General features: G+C 45.6%; 1 long non-coding RNA gene across 1 annotated transcript in view; it reads right to left on the bottom strand.

The window, feature by feature from the left end:
- Positions 1-12,489, bottom strand: part of LOC146821775 (uncharacterized) — a 71,767-nt gene that overhangs the window by 29,968 nt on the left and 29,310 nt on the right. The window contains exon 2 of the long non-coding RNA XR_014962773.1: positions 12,418-12,477. This is a non-coding gene — a long non-coding RNA (uncharacterized LOC146821775). The remainder of the gene's footprint in view (positions 1-12,417; positions 12,478-12,489) is intronic.

Raw genomic sequence — 12,489 nt, 5'->3', positions numbered from 1 at the left:
ATAAAGCCCATTTAGAAAACCTCTTATACCACGGATTCTGCCTCTTGTTATTTTGAGCTATTTTACTTTATTTTAAGATTCCGTATGAAATTCAGTCCGGTAAAGAAGATATTATTTACCACAGAACCCTGGTCTAGTCCGCAGAGGTCAATAGTTTTGCCTGTGTTCATAGCTCGTCTTTTATAGCTGAAGAGCAGTAAGGCTAACCCCAGAGAGAGAGAGAGAGAGAGAGAGAGAGAGAGAGAGAGAGAGAGAGAGAGAGAGAGAGAGAGAGAGGGATATCTAACAAAACATCAGTATAACTAACAAACAAGTAACTCAGATGTCCTCACCAAGTTAAGATAAAAAGATAACATGTAATAAGCCAAACAAGGGATAAAGGAAGTTGTAACCTTTTTACGATGAAAATACCATGTTTAAAAACTCATCTACATTTTATCCACCTGCTCCAGAGCAGAATCAGTGAGCTTTGCAAAGGCAGATTTATGTGATGTGAAAAATTTGGAATAACTGTAATGATATTTTTTACTGAAGTAAAAAGAGCAGAACCTGAAGTAATAAGTTGACCAATAATAAGGGCCTAATTATTTATCTTGTTAATAAAGGGGTGGGGAATCTGTGCTACTTACTGGATAGGGAAAGTACTGTGATGAGGTTCTGAGGGCACAATCAGATGCCAATAGTTATAGAGAATTGCAGAATGACCCCATATACGGTATGATGAGATAAGTAAAAGATGGCCGCCACCTGCATGTTCATGCATGCATCACATGTGTTGACCATTTCTGATTGTTTTGTGTAAAACATTATTACGAATATTGTCCCAACATGGCCACAAATGTATATATGGGTATATGTGGATTTACATGCACTAACAGCCACATTAGAATGTTTTGTGTAATTTTCTTTCCAACTCAACAACTATTTTGCCCTGGAAAGGTGCCATTTCCTTGATGCAAGTTGTACTTTGCACTGTTTTGTGCCACTGTGCATCACGGGCTCATTATATGGCCGATACTGAAGCAGATCAGTGTAAGCACCCATAGTTGTTGATGAAAAGCCTGATATATTAAGATATTCAGATCGGGCTCTGCATAATCAAAATAATGCCCCTTGAAGCAGTCACACAGATGGAGAAATGTTTTCATTTCTCTAAAAATTCCACACATTGCATGTGTGCTGCACTGCACAGCATATATCCAATATGTGAAATGCTATTGAAATTGCTAGGCATTAGAATTTGTACTAGAAAGGTATACTTCCAATACGAAGCCTATGCTAGATATTACCTGCACACCTTTTTACCACTGCGCAAAGGTTGCGTGTGGTGGTAGGCAGCTTGTTTGTGCACAAACACAGAGGATGAGAGCAGCAGCAGGACATTATAAGCAAATATAGCTCTGTGGTCCTTTTCCCCCCTTGCACAACACAGTGCAGCAACTTTTGTTGCTGCTCTCCCTTGCACTAAAAATTAATACATTGATTGATTCATAAGCACAATGGCTAATTGTACTGATCATAATCCAGCCTTTTGGTGGTCTTGATCTGATTGGTGCTTTCAGGGGACACAGTTGATTTCCCTAAAAGTAACGTGTGTGTGTATGTGTTTTAAGTGCTCCACGGGTCCCCTTCCACCCATAAGCAGTGGCCACCAGAGACTTCAATCTGGCAAGAAGATCCTAAATGTCCCACATTGCTGAGTGTAGCTTTTTCTGCTCATCTTTGCTGTGGAATGCTTGGCAAAAATGTCTTGGAAGGTGGTAGAACAGAACTGCTTGGTCCATCTTTCATCCCGACTGAACTCAGATTGAATATTCTTTGTAAACCCTTTCCGATTTGTGTGATTGGCCACCCATGTTTTTATGATTAGAATTATTATGTTACTGGTACAGATGAAAAACAGAAAGATCCGGACAGGCACAGCAGTATAATCTACAAGAGAAGGTGATTCATAGATCCATAGGGTGGGATAAAGAGCAAAACACTCAGACAGACACAGAAATGAGTCACAATTAACATCCACACCAAATGGAGCTTCCAAAGTAGCCTATAAGTTATGTTAGGTTGTGTTAAACACATTTGTAAAGCTCATGGCTGCCCCAGCAACAGGGCGACCAGGCGCTAGCGGACAGGAGGCCAGAGAAAATAGGGCTAGATGGAAGAGAAAAGCCAAGTTTTAATCAATTTCCTGAATGCCCAGTGATCTTGTGTACTACGGGCAGCCAGTGGAATGGAGTTCCATAAGGCAGGAGCTTGAGCCTTGAAGGAGCGTCCCCCTGTTCTACCCCTGCGCACCCGAGGAGTGCAAGTCAGGTACTGGTTAGCGGAGCGCAGTGCTCGCGATGGAACATATGAGGTGCATAGTTCTGTAGAATTTGGGGACCCTGGCCATGTAGAATCGTATGTGTGGTGCAGAGAGTTTTAAACTGGACTCTCTGTTTGATTGGCAGCCAGTGAAGACGATGAAGAAGATTGGAGGTGTGGCAGTACTGTGGTAGGGCAAAAAGAATGCGTGCCGCCGCATTCTGTACCCGCTGGAGCCTTTTAATTACTGTTTTATTCACTCCAAGCAGAAGCCCATTACAGTAATCTAGGCGCAATTGGACTACAGATTGAACAATCAATTGGCGGGTAGGGGCATAAAAAAAAAAACAGAATCGGTTTTAGGCCGCGTAGGAGGCCAAAGCATGTACCAGCCACTTTTTTTGTGTGAGGCTCAAATGAGAGGGCGTTATCAGTCAGGACCCCCAAGTCCTTGACTGCAGTCTTCGGTTGGGGAGGGGTACCCAAAGCCGCGGGCCAACATTGGTAGTCCCATTTATGGGTATCACGGCCTACCAAGAGCACCTCTGTCTTGGCAGAATTAAGTTGTAGATAGTTGTCCGCCATCCAGTCTGAGATGGCCAGGACAGCCTCACGGAATTTCAGTTGGTCTCAATCAGGATTGTTAGAGAAAGTGAATACCAACTGGGTATCATCAGCGTAAGATACCATATTAATGTTCCGTGCTTTGGCCAAGAGTGCCAGTGGGCGGACATACACATTGACCAGCCACAGCTAAGGGGGTAGATACTGGACAGATAGGAAGGGGCATGGACCTGAAAGGAGCGCTCGGATAGAAAAGAGGTAAACCAGTCCAAGGCCTTGCCTTTGACCCCGATATCCCCTAGCCGTTGGAGTAGAATCATGTGGGAGACCGTGTCAAAGGCCGCACGGTCAAGTGGATATAGTGTTACCCTCGTCTAGCATTGCCCACGACTGCTCTGTGACCGCCAGAAGGGCTGATTTCGTACTGTGTCTGGACCAGAACCCATTTTGTGAACTGTCTAGAATCTCATTAGCTTCCAGATATTTGGTCAGGGTGATGTTAACATGGGACTCCATAATCTTGGCCAAATATGGAAGCAGAGAGATTGGCTGAAAGTTCTCCGGCAGAGACGTGTCTAGTGTGGGCTTTTTCAACAATGGAATGACCTTAGCATGCTTCCATGACTTAGGGATCACTGCCGACAGGAGCAATCTGTTGATGAGTTCCCTGCCCTCAATCATGAGACAGTCGTAGAATTTCCTAAAGATTTCTGGTTTTATAGGATCGTCAGGAGAGCCTGATTTAACCTTAGCTGCCAGGACATCCAAATCTGTAAGTGACATGGGTGGCAGATCTTGTAGGGAGTAAGGGAGGACTGTTGAGGTGGAAATCACCAAAGATTTGGAGGCACCCCGCCTCGTGTCGAGTGCGTTGTGGATGCATTCTACTTTATTAATGAAATACCTCGCCAGTGATTCACATTGTGTATTAGTGGATATGGTATCATTGGTTCCTGTCGGGGATTTTAACACATCTTTCATAAAAGAAAGAATAGTTTTAGAGGGGTTGGAGCTTGACAAAATCAAATTGTCATAGAACGAGGCTTTAGTCTTTTGAACTAATTTGTGGTAGGCTTTAATTGTCTTCTTATCAGCATTTTTTGCCGTGGCATCATAAGTACTCCTCCAAGCTTGTTCCAAAATTTTACAGAGTCTTGTTGTACCAAGCGTGCGTTTGTGTGCACTTAACACCGGTCAGTTTTTTTGGGTAGACAGTGGTCAAGCATGTTGTTGAAAGCTCTATCGGCTGCTTCCAAGTCAGTAGGCCAATCTGGGCGGGGTGAGTTTAAGGCAGCTACAAAGGTAGACTCGTGCAATTTGTGCCAAGGACGCTTCATGGATAACTGACAGGGGATCCTCAGGGGAGCGCCTACAATACAGAGGCGCATTGAAATAAGAAAGTGGTGCGTCCACGTCAGAGGGAGGGGTGTGTTGACTGTCAGAGTTTGAAGATTCAAGAATATCGGATCAACTAAGTGGCCTGCCAGGTGTGATGGCCCCTCCATTAACTGAGTCAGTTGGCAGGCATCCAGGTCGCCAAGTATGCCTAGGTTAAGTTTATTCATTTCAGAAACGTTCTCCATGCAAATGCTGATCAACCCTGCTCATCCCTGAGCTATAGTTAGAACCTCAGAGAGCTTTTTTAAAACTGAAGAGCAATGGCTGTGATTGACTGGTGTCTAGGGAAGAAAGAATATGGGGGATATTCACAAGAAATGGTGAAAACTATTGCTAACCTCAGTTAGCGTGCATTTTCTTATGGCTGTGTACCGCTTGGAACTATCGCCGTGTTAGCGGCATATCATAATACGCCGCTAACAGGTGGTAGTTTCCTCCACCGGGTCAAATGTCCGGCGATAAGATTAGCGTCACAGCGATAAAAATCGTCACGTCAATGTGAAAAAAGTGGCGATGGGCCAATTAGCGACCAGGAATGGCACACATAGTAGCACCAGCGCAATTTTTTACACTTTAGGTGGGAAAAACCACTATAAAACGCCCGCCAAGCAGCCCAAACACCCAAAAAAAAGAGAGAAACAATTGAGATTAACCATGGAGGAAGCTGGACCCAGTACAGAATCCAACAACAACCCCACAAACTCCCAGGAGGACCAGCCAGAGACCCAGGGGAAGGGCAAGGAAAAGAGGAAGAGGAAAACCCGGTTCAGTCTACAGGAAAACCAGGTCCTGATTGCGGAGGTGACAGAAAACCAACAACAACTTTTTGTCAGCTCCACAGTGTCATTGGGCACACAAAATACAATATGGCGGTCCATCGCTGCCAAGGTGAATGCTGTCGGAGAGGTGAGGAGGACAGTTGATGACTGCAAGAAGCTCTGGCATGATGCTAAGCGCAAGACCAAGCAGAGACTTGCAGCCAATCTTAAATCAGCAATGCAGACTGGAGGTGGGAGTCCAGCGCCACAGGAGTAGCTGGATGCGTTGGAGGAACAGGTGTCCCAAGTCATCAGCAAGGAGACGGTGGTTGAAGTTCCGGGACAGGATACTGCTCAACATGACCAGACACAACACCGACAGGGTGAGTAACAACCAGAGCCTGGGGGACGGGGGAGATGGGCCTAATGGCACCCATGCACAATTAAATATATTGCAGTGCACACCCACAATGACTGTGGATCATATCCCGGGCACCCTTGGCTCTGGTGGCATAGACACATATCACCCTACTCACCCAATACACTGCAAGACACATATTGGTGGGCTCACAGACCTGGAAATGTGCACATAAAAGTCTAGCAAATATAGTCCAAGTATCAAATCAGACCACAAAATAAGGGCCACATGAAAGAGCAAAGGGTCATATTGATTGGATATATGGCAGGGTGTCTAAATGCCCCCCTGCCTCAACACCACGCATATGCATGTTCCTGTATGTCTGAGTCGTGTGCAAGATTGTGCTTGTGCATCAAGGGTGACACTACTACACATACAAAATCTTGCACACAACTCAGACACACAGGCACAATGGTGCTTGTGTGCTGACATTGCTGGCGACATGCCCACTCATGCAGATGATCAGTCACATACACACTGCATCCTCATTTTGGCGTCAGAGAGATGTGGGCCGGTGCAGACCAGTCGTATATGCGTGGTATTGAGTCAAGGAGGCCATGTAGACATCCTGCCGTATATCAACTCAATGTTCCCGCTTTCTTGTACAGGAGATTCAGTCCTGTGTACACCAAGTGAGAAAGCATCTAGTGATTCTGCATACCATACACACCTGCATTGTCACAACAAAGGGATAATGTAGGCTACTGGCTAAAAGGTGCATATCCCACAATGCACACAATCAGCAGACTTGAGTCAAAATGTGATGAAAAACAATGAGCAGCGGGGATCTGCCTACAACACTACAGTGCATGGACAATGCATTTCAGGAATGTGTCACCCAAATATGTACCACATGACTTGTCCATGTGCCATACTCACAAAACTACAATGTCCCTGTACAGATGTATGACAACGTAAGTATGACAACAAGCAAGGATAGCAAAGTAGCACCAAATAATGACAAGTAGCTACATGGCACCATCATCCGTCATGACAAATAGCACTCCTCCACTATCAAGTGTACACATCTGCCATACAGAAAGCTGCATTCCACATTAGTCCTGGTGTGAGTTGCCCATTACACCATTATGTGCATGTAAACCTATCAGTTTGGTAAGTCAAAAGTGTCAGTGAAAAAATATGCAGTCATGGTCCTTATCATCCACACGCAAAGCCCGGCATTCAAATTTCTGAACCATTACAGCATGTATCATCCATGTGACCATCTGTGTGGCAATAACACAAACACATGTCACCCTGCCATTTGCATCTGTTGGGAGGGGGGTGGAGACAGGGCCTGAGACCCACTAATACGCCTTAGTAAATCCACATCCATCAAATCCAGGCCCACTCATACACCACACGTGGGGTCAAGGTTGAGTGTAATGGGTGTTGACACTGTCTGTACAGCCAGCATAAACAATGGAAACTCAACCTGCACTATACTCACAACGGATAAGCCAACAGGAGGGCAGTAAGCAATGCATTCAAGAAAATACTTGACTGATGAAATGCGCACAAGATAAAACACAATAGCCTAAGCTACCTGGATACACATGTATACCGCATTGTGCAGCACACATAGAAACAGTAAGAAGGCCTTTGTTGCAAAGGTGCATAAAGGGGGCCCTCCTCACACATGACTATTCTCGCACCAAACCCATGCACATGTGCAGTAACCAGCAAAGCTGGCTGTCTGTGAGCCACACTGACAAAGCAAGTGACAGTGCATGATGAATAGCATGCCTGACCCCCCAAACATATTAACATGGTGCAGGCCACGTCACTGAAGTGCCTGAGTGTGGACTTCATCCTTAAAGGAACAGGTCACACTCTGACACTTCCTCGTGTACATACAACCCCTAATGTAAACAAAACATCTGCTGACAAACAATGCACAAGTTTCCCAAGTCTGACCAAGACCCATATTTACCCCACCTTGCAACATCTCACCATTGTAAAGGGACATGAGTGAAAGGCCCACTGCCCGAAAGGGATAAGGGGCAGCAATACCAAAGCTGCTGGGGCGACTCTACCACAATGCAGTGCGCACCCACATATCAATCTGAGCTACTCAACATTGTCTACAATGTGGGACAAATTGCATCACTTTCACAACTTAACAGAGGACACAACTGGTGCCGCTTCTGTGTAGAAATTAGCCATTCGCATGTGTCATAGCTGTAAACTGTGAGATTACAATGTAAAACTACGTCACATCTTTGATGTTGCACTAATAATCACTATCCATCAAAAAATATGCATTTCTTCCCAAACTGTCACAATGAACATTGTCATGCAGTCTGCTTGTAAACTCATCCAATGTATGTTCATACATGAAACACACAGTTAAACTGCATCTCCCCTTTACATTGCAGAGTGCGAAAGATCAACTCCTGAACAGCAGCCTGTCCCACTCTTCACTGATGAAGAAGAGGAATTCTCCACCATCAACACTGACACCCTCCAACAGCTGCTACACTCCCTCAGCACCCCATCTCCAGGAGCAGGGCAATTCAGCAGCGTTGTGCAAACTCCACCCCCTGCACAAACCACACAGCAGCAAGCACCTACCACCTAAGCTGTCTCACAGGACCTTGAGGACCCACAACTGGCATTCCAAAGCCGTGCGGTAGAGGTCCAGCAGGAGATGGCTGATCTGGTGAGGGTGGGGTTTGACAGCCTGGTGGCCAAACTTTATGCCATACGTGGGTGTCTGAGTCCCATTCGGGACCACCTACAGAACATCACAGACACCCACAGTCCGCTCCATGCCCTCCGACATTCCATGGCTGACATTGATGGAGTCATGACTCAGAGGCAAGAACAACTGTCCAGTCAGAGTGGCTCCAGCGATGGCAGCCAGGAGTTGAGCCGCATGCGTCAAATAATGGAGAACATGGAGCGGATGCAAGCGGAACAAATGGCTGCCACAGCTGCACATCAACACAATGTAGCTGGAATCTTTCATTTCCTGCAGCTGATCATCACTGCATTGTGCAGCAAGGTTTGGCACAGATGAATGCTGCTGCAGCTTCAACATTCACATCTCCGCCCCCTGATATGTCAGTGCCTCACAGTGCTGCAGCCAATCTACCACCAAACCCATGTGAGGCACATGACACATCAGAGGACGAAGATGTGGATGAATCTGCATTTTTGAAAAGAAGAAAGCAGTAGCATTCATCTGTGCCAAATGGCCTGTTTCTCCTTGGATCTGGGCTCAGCATCATGGCCTGTAACATTATCTTCCACTGCCCCAATACACTCTGTGACACTCACCTTGGACCTCGACATGGACTGCCATAATATGTCTTGTTCCCAAAGACACAGCAATCAGCCTGCAGCCTGAAGTCTGCCTCCCTAAAATTACTCTGACTGGCCCTCCACTGGCCATTGATGGAATGTGGCGATTGTTTGGCCAAGTACTGGTCCAGTCTTCACTAATGTCAACAGACTTGTAAATAAAAAATGTAACTCACACAGATATGTGTTGTCCATGATCAATTAAGTATAGGGGTCTCTAAAAATGTAGACCCAATTAATCCAACAAAAGGTACACCAAGGGAAATAAGGGAAATGTACATGTTTAACTGTGACCCAGATAGGTAGTGAGATGACCGGGTATGTGTGAACTAGCTGTGTTCTCATTGCTCCAATACAACAATCTAGCAACATCCCAACTTAGCCCCATGTCTATTAAGGAAATAGGCATGTTTGCAAAAATGTCCAAGTCTGTTGCAGGTCACAAGTAGTGTCCCCGTTTACAATTGCTAAAAAGTATCTCTTGGCACATCTACTCACACTCTACGGGGTGGATAAAGCCTTTTGTGACGGTGCACATTGCATGTCACATCCCAAGATTGCGCACACCATATTCACATTGATGAAGATTCGTAAGGACACATGTCTACCAGCAACCATTGGAACCACAATGTCTGCCTCAGTCAAGTAGGGTTGACAATAGGGATTCACCCCAAAGTGCAAGGCGACAGTCAGCCCCTTCCTGTGGACGAACAAGGCTTACAAAATAAGGAATCCTCTCATTCTGCGACTACTGTGACCAGATAGGGCAATGTGTCTAGGGATGTGTGGTGCATTGTACGTAGCATATAGTCAGATGCAGTACCACCATTTCAAGGGTGGCATCACTATGAGCCAATGCTAAAAGTTACAGCTGGGAGAAGTGGCTATGACACTGGCATTACAGAGAGCAATGCTACATTTCCCCTCATGTGTGCAGCAGAACAGTGTGCCTGCACAATAACGGTATCTGGGACGAAATCATGACTTACCAACATTAGTGATTCATAAAAGGCATTTGGGAGAAGGGAAGTCAGTATACCTAACTATACTACTCCTAAAAGCCATTTGTGAATGCTGGAAATTGTGAAGTCATGACTTACCCTCAGATGACTTTTGTGACTCAGGCCCACTGCTCTGCCGTATGCCGTTCACAATGGACCCACAAAAAGACAACTTCCTGCGTGTCCCACAGGTTGAACCTCCATGCACATGAACATATAATTCGAATGAAGCTCACACCCTTGCACAATGCAGCAAGTGTGCCAAGGTCTGTGCATTGTAGATGGACTCTGCACCAGGAGCATGTGATATGCAGGGGCTTGACAGGATCTGTGGTACCCTGCGCATACATCCATCTCCATGATGGATAACAGTTGCAAATGCAATATCCACTCAAGACAATGTCCCTACGTTGTGTTGTAAATTGGCAACAATGTGCTGTCCAACTCCGAGAGTCACACCTAAGATGTTGAACTTCACAAACGACTGTACCTAGCATAGGCCGTAAATCCTACTTGTCAGCCTGTTATCCATTGAAGTTTACTGTGCTCACATCTAAGGTATACTGACACAATCCATCTTGCCAAGTTACATCTCATGACTAGGGGTGGGCGGAATTTGCATAGTCGCGCTATGCAAAGCTCCGCGAAACGGTAAATAATCTCCACGGACACGCAGAAATTCCGCAAAGCCGCGGAACGCAGAATTTTGGGCAATTCCATGTTCTCCGCAGAACACGAATTACCCAAATTCCGCAAATTCTGCGAGTGGAACGGAATTTACCACTCAGGCTTATTCATGACCACACTTACACATTCAACGGATTGTCCAGTGATGGTATGAGTTGCATACAAGATAATAAGCCACACTACACAACATCACCCCTGACATAAGTGCAAGCAGAAATCAAAACTAGTAACCATTTATTATCAGGGCACAAAAATTAACTACCCTAAACTGACACTAATCATCACTTCTACTAACATTATCTAAACTAACTCGAAAAAACAGGTAAATTACCTAAACTATCTACCCTAACTAATCCTAAACATGCAAAAACATATCTAAGACATCAACACCCCACCCACCTGACGAGGAGCAGCCCATATGATGAAGCATGACACCTTGCCGGGTGTGTGAGGGCCCTATATTCCAAGAGGATGAATCCTCATCCTCCTACTCTTCATGACCACACAAAAGCAGTTTTCCCTTGTCTCGTAATTAGGAACAGCATACCTTCTGTTTCTTCATTAATAATGGAACATGTACTGTCAGAAGCAAAAAAGACTGTCAGTGTCAAATGATGGTGCCGTGACATACCCTGACTGAGGGTGACATGTACAAGGAATTGGAGGAGGGAGGCATTAGCCCTCCGTGTGTAGCACCACCCTCATCCTCTCCTGTAACACAGTGCTGCAACAAACGTACAATGCTCATTGGCAGGCCTGCATGTCCCCCATCGACTGTGGGCAGTTTTTCAAGTCTGCGCAAACACAGGCACTCTTGTACAAGAGTGCAAGGGTGTCTGTGTGAAGGGGTGGCTTGTTAATGTGTCGGAAGGTTACCCTACCTGCGTATGAGCAATCCTGGAACAGCCCTACTCACACTTTCATCTGTGCTGCATCATGCAGCACACATAGAAAAACATCAGGTGGCTAAACACACACTTGTACATGAAGCGCTGGCCCTCACTCCACCACTACATCACAATAGGTGACGTGTTGCTGCCGAGAGGTGGAAACATCGTTTCGTCAAATTTGTCAATCAGGCATGTCTTGGATCCACTACGATCACTCCGTTGAACATTTTAACTACGCAGGCCTCTACAACTCAAACAGTTACAATGCATTCCCCATTGTAACAGCATGCTGGAGTCATGATAGTTACTATGTTGTAATGGGTAATGCTTTCTCACAGATAGCGTTGTAGAGCCCTGCATTGTAAAATATATGGCATAGTAATAAATGCAGAGCTAAAGCATGTGGTGTAAATGCATGCGGAGTAATGTCACCAATTCGGACAGAGGGGCTCATACACCTGAGCCTGAGTCGACCAGGGAATGACATCAAGGAGACAGCTTGACAACACCATTGCAGTGGCCAAACATGCCAATGAGATTCATAGGCCCATCTTTGCTAGGTGTTTGGGGAACGTGCCATTGATATGCTTGGCTCAAAGCTACGCACTGCTACTCCAGGGAAGCTGGTATGCAGCATACCTACGAAATCACACTGCCGACCGGTGGCTGATCACGCACGGCCTGAAAACGACTCCCTCCTTGTGCATGATAGGGCCCACTTGCACAGTCATCTCAGTCAAGGATGTACATGCATTCCATGTCTGCTCATACTCATCAGCAACACCACTTACATGTCTCCTCTCCTATCTGTACGCTCTGTAATCCACATGCATGTGCTATTGTGACAGAACCCATAGATCAAATTTGCATGTGTATCACTGACTAGGGATATGCACAGTTACATCTGGAAGACAAATGCATTGCTCTAACTTCACTTACATATTTGTACACACTTCTGACTTCCACAATACATCATCACACTGTAGGCAAGGTACATTTGATACACACACATACTGCAGACCACAACATCTTTCATTTGACCCTGACATTCATGAAATGGCACTATGCCAATTTAAGATAGCCAAACTCACCAGTGGCGAGTGGGTCCATGAAGCTGTCGATGTTCCCCTGTGTGATGAGAGGTCGCCCAGCTGTGAGACATG

The sequence above is a fragment of the Triturus cristatus genome, chromosome 6 (genome assembly GCF_964204655.1).
Source record: "Triturus cristatus chromosome 6, aTriCri1.1, whole genome shotgun sequence".
In the NCBI taxonomy this organism is placed as follows: Eukaryota; Metazoa; Chordata; class Amphibia; order Caudata; family Salamandridae; genus Triturus; species Triturus cristatus.
The sequence above is the reverse complement of the archived record's forward strand: the minus strand, read 5'-3'. Positions and strand labels throughout refer to the sequence as shown.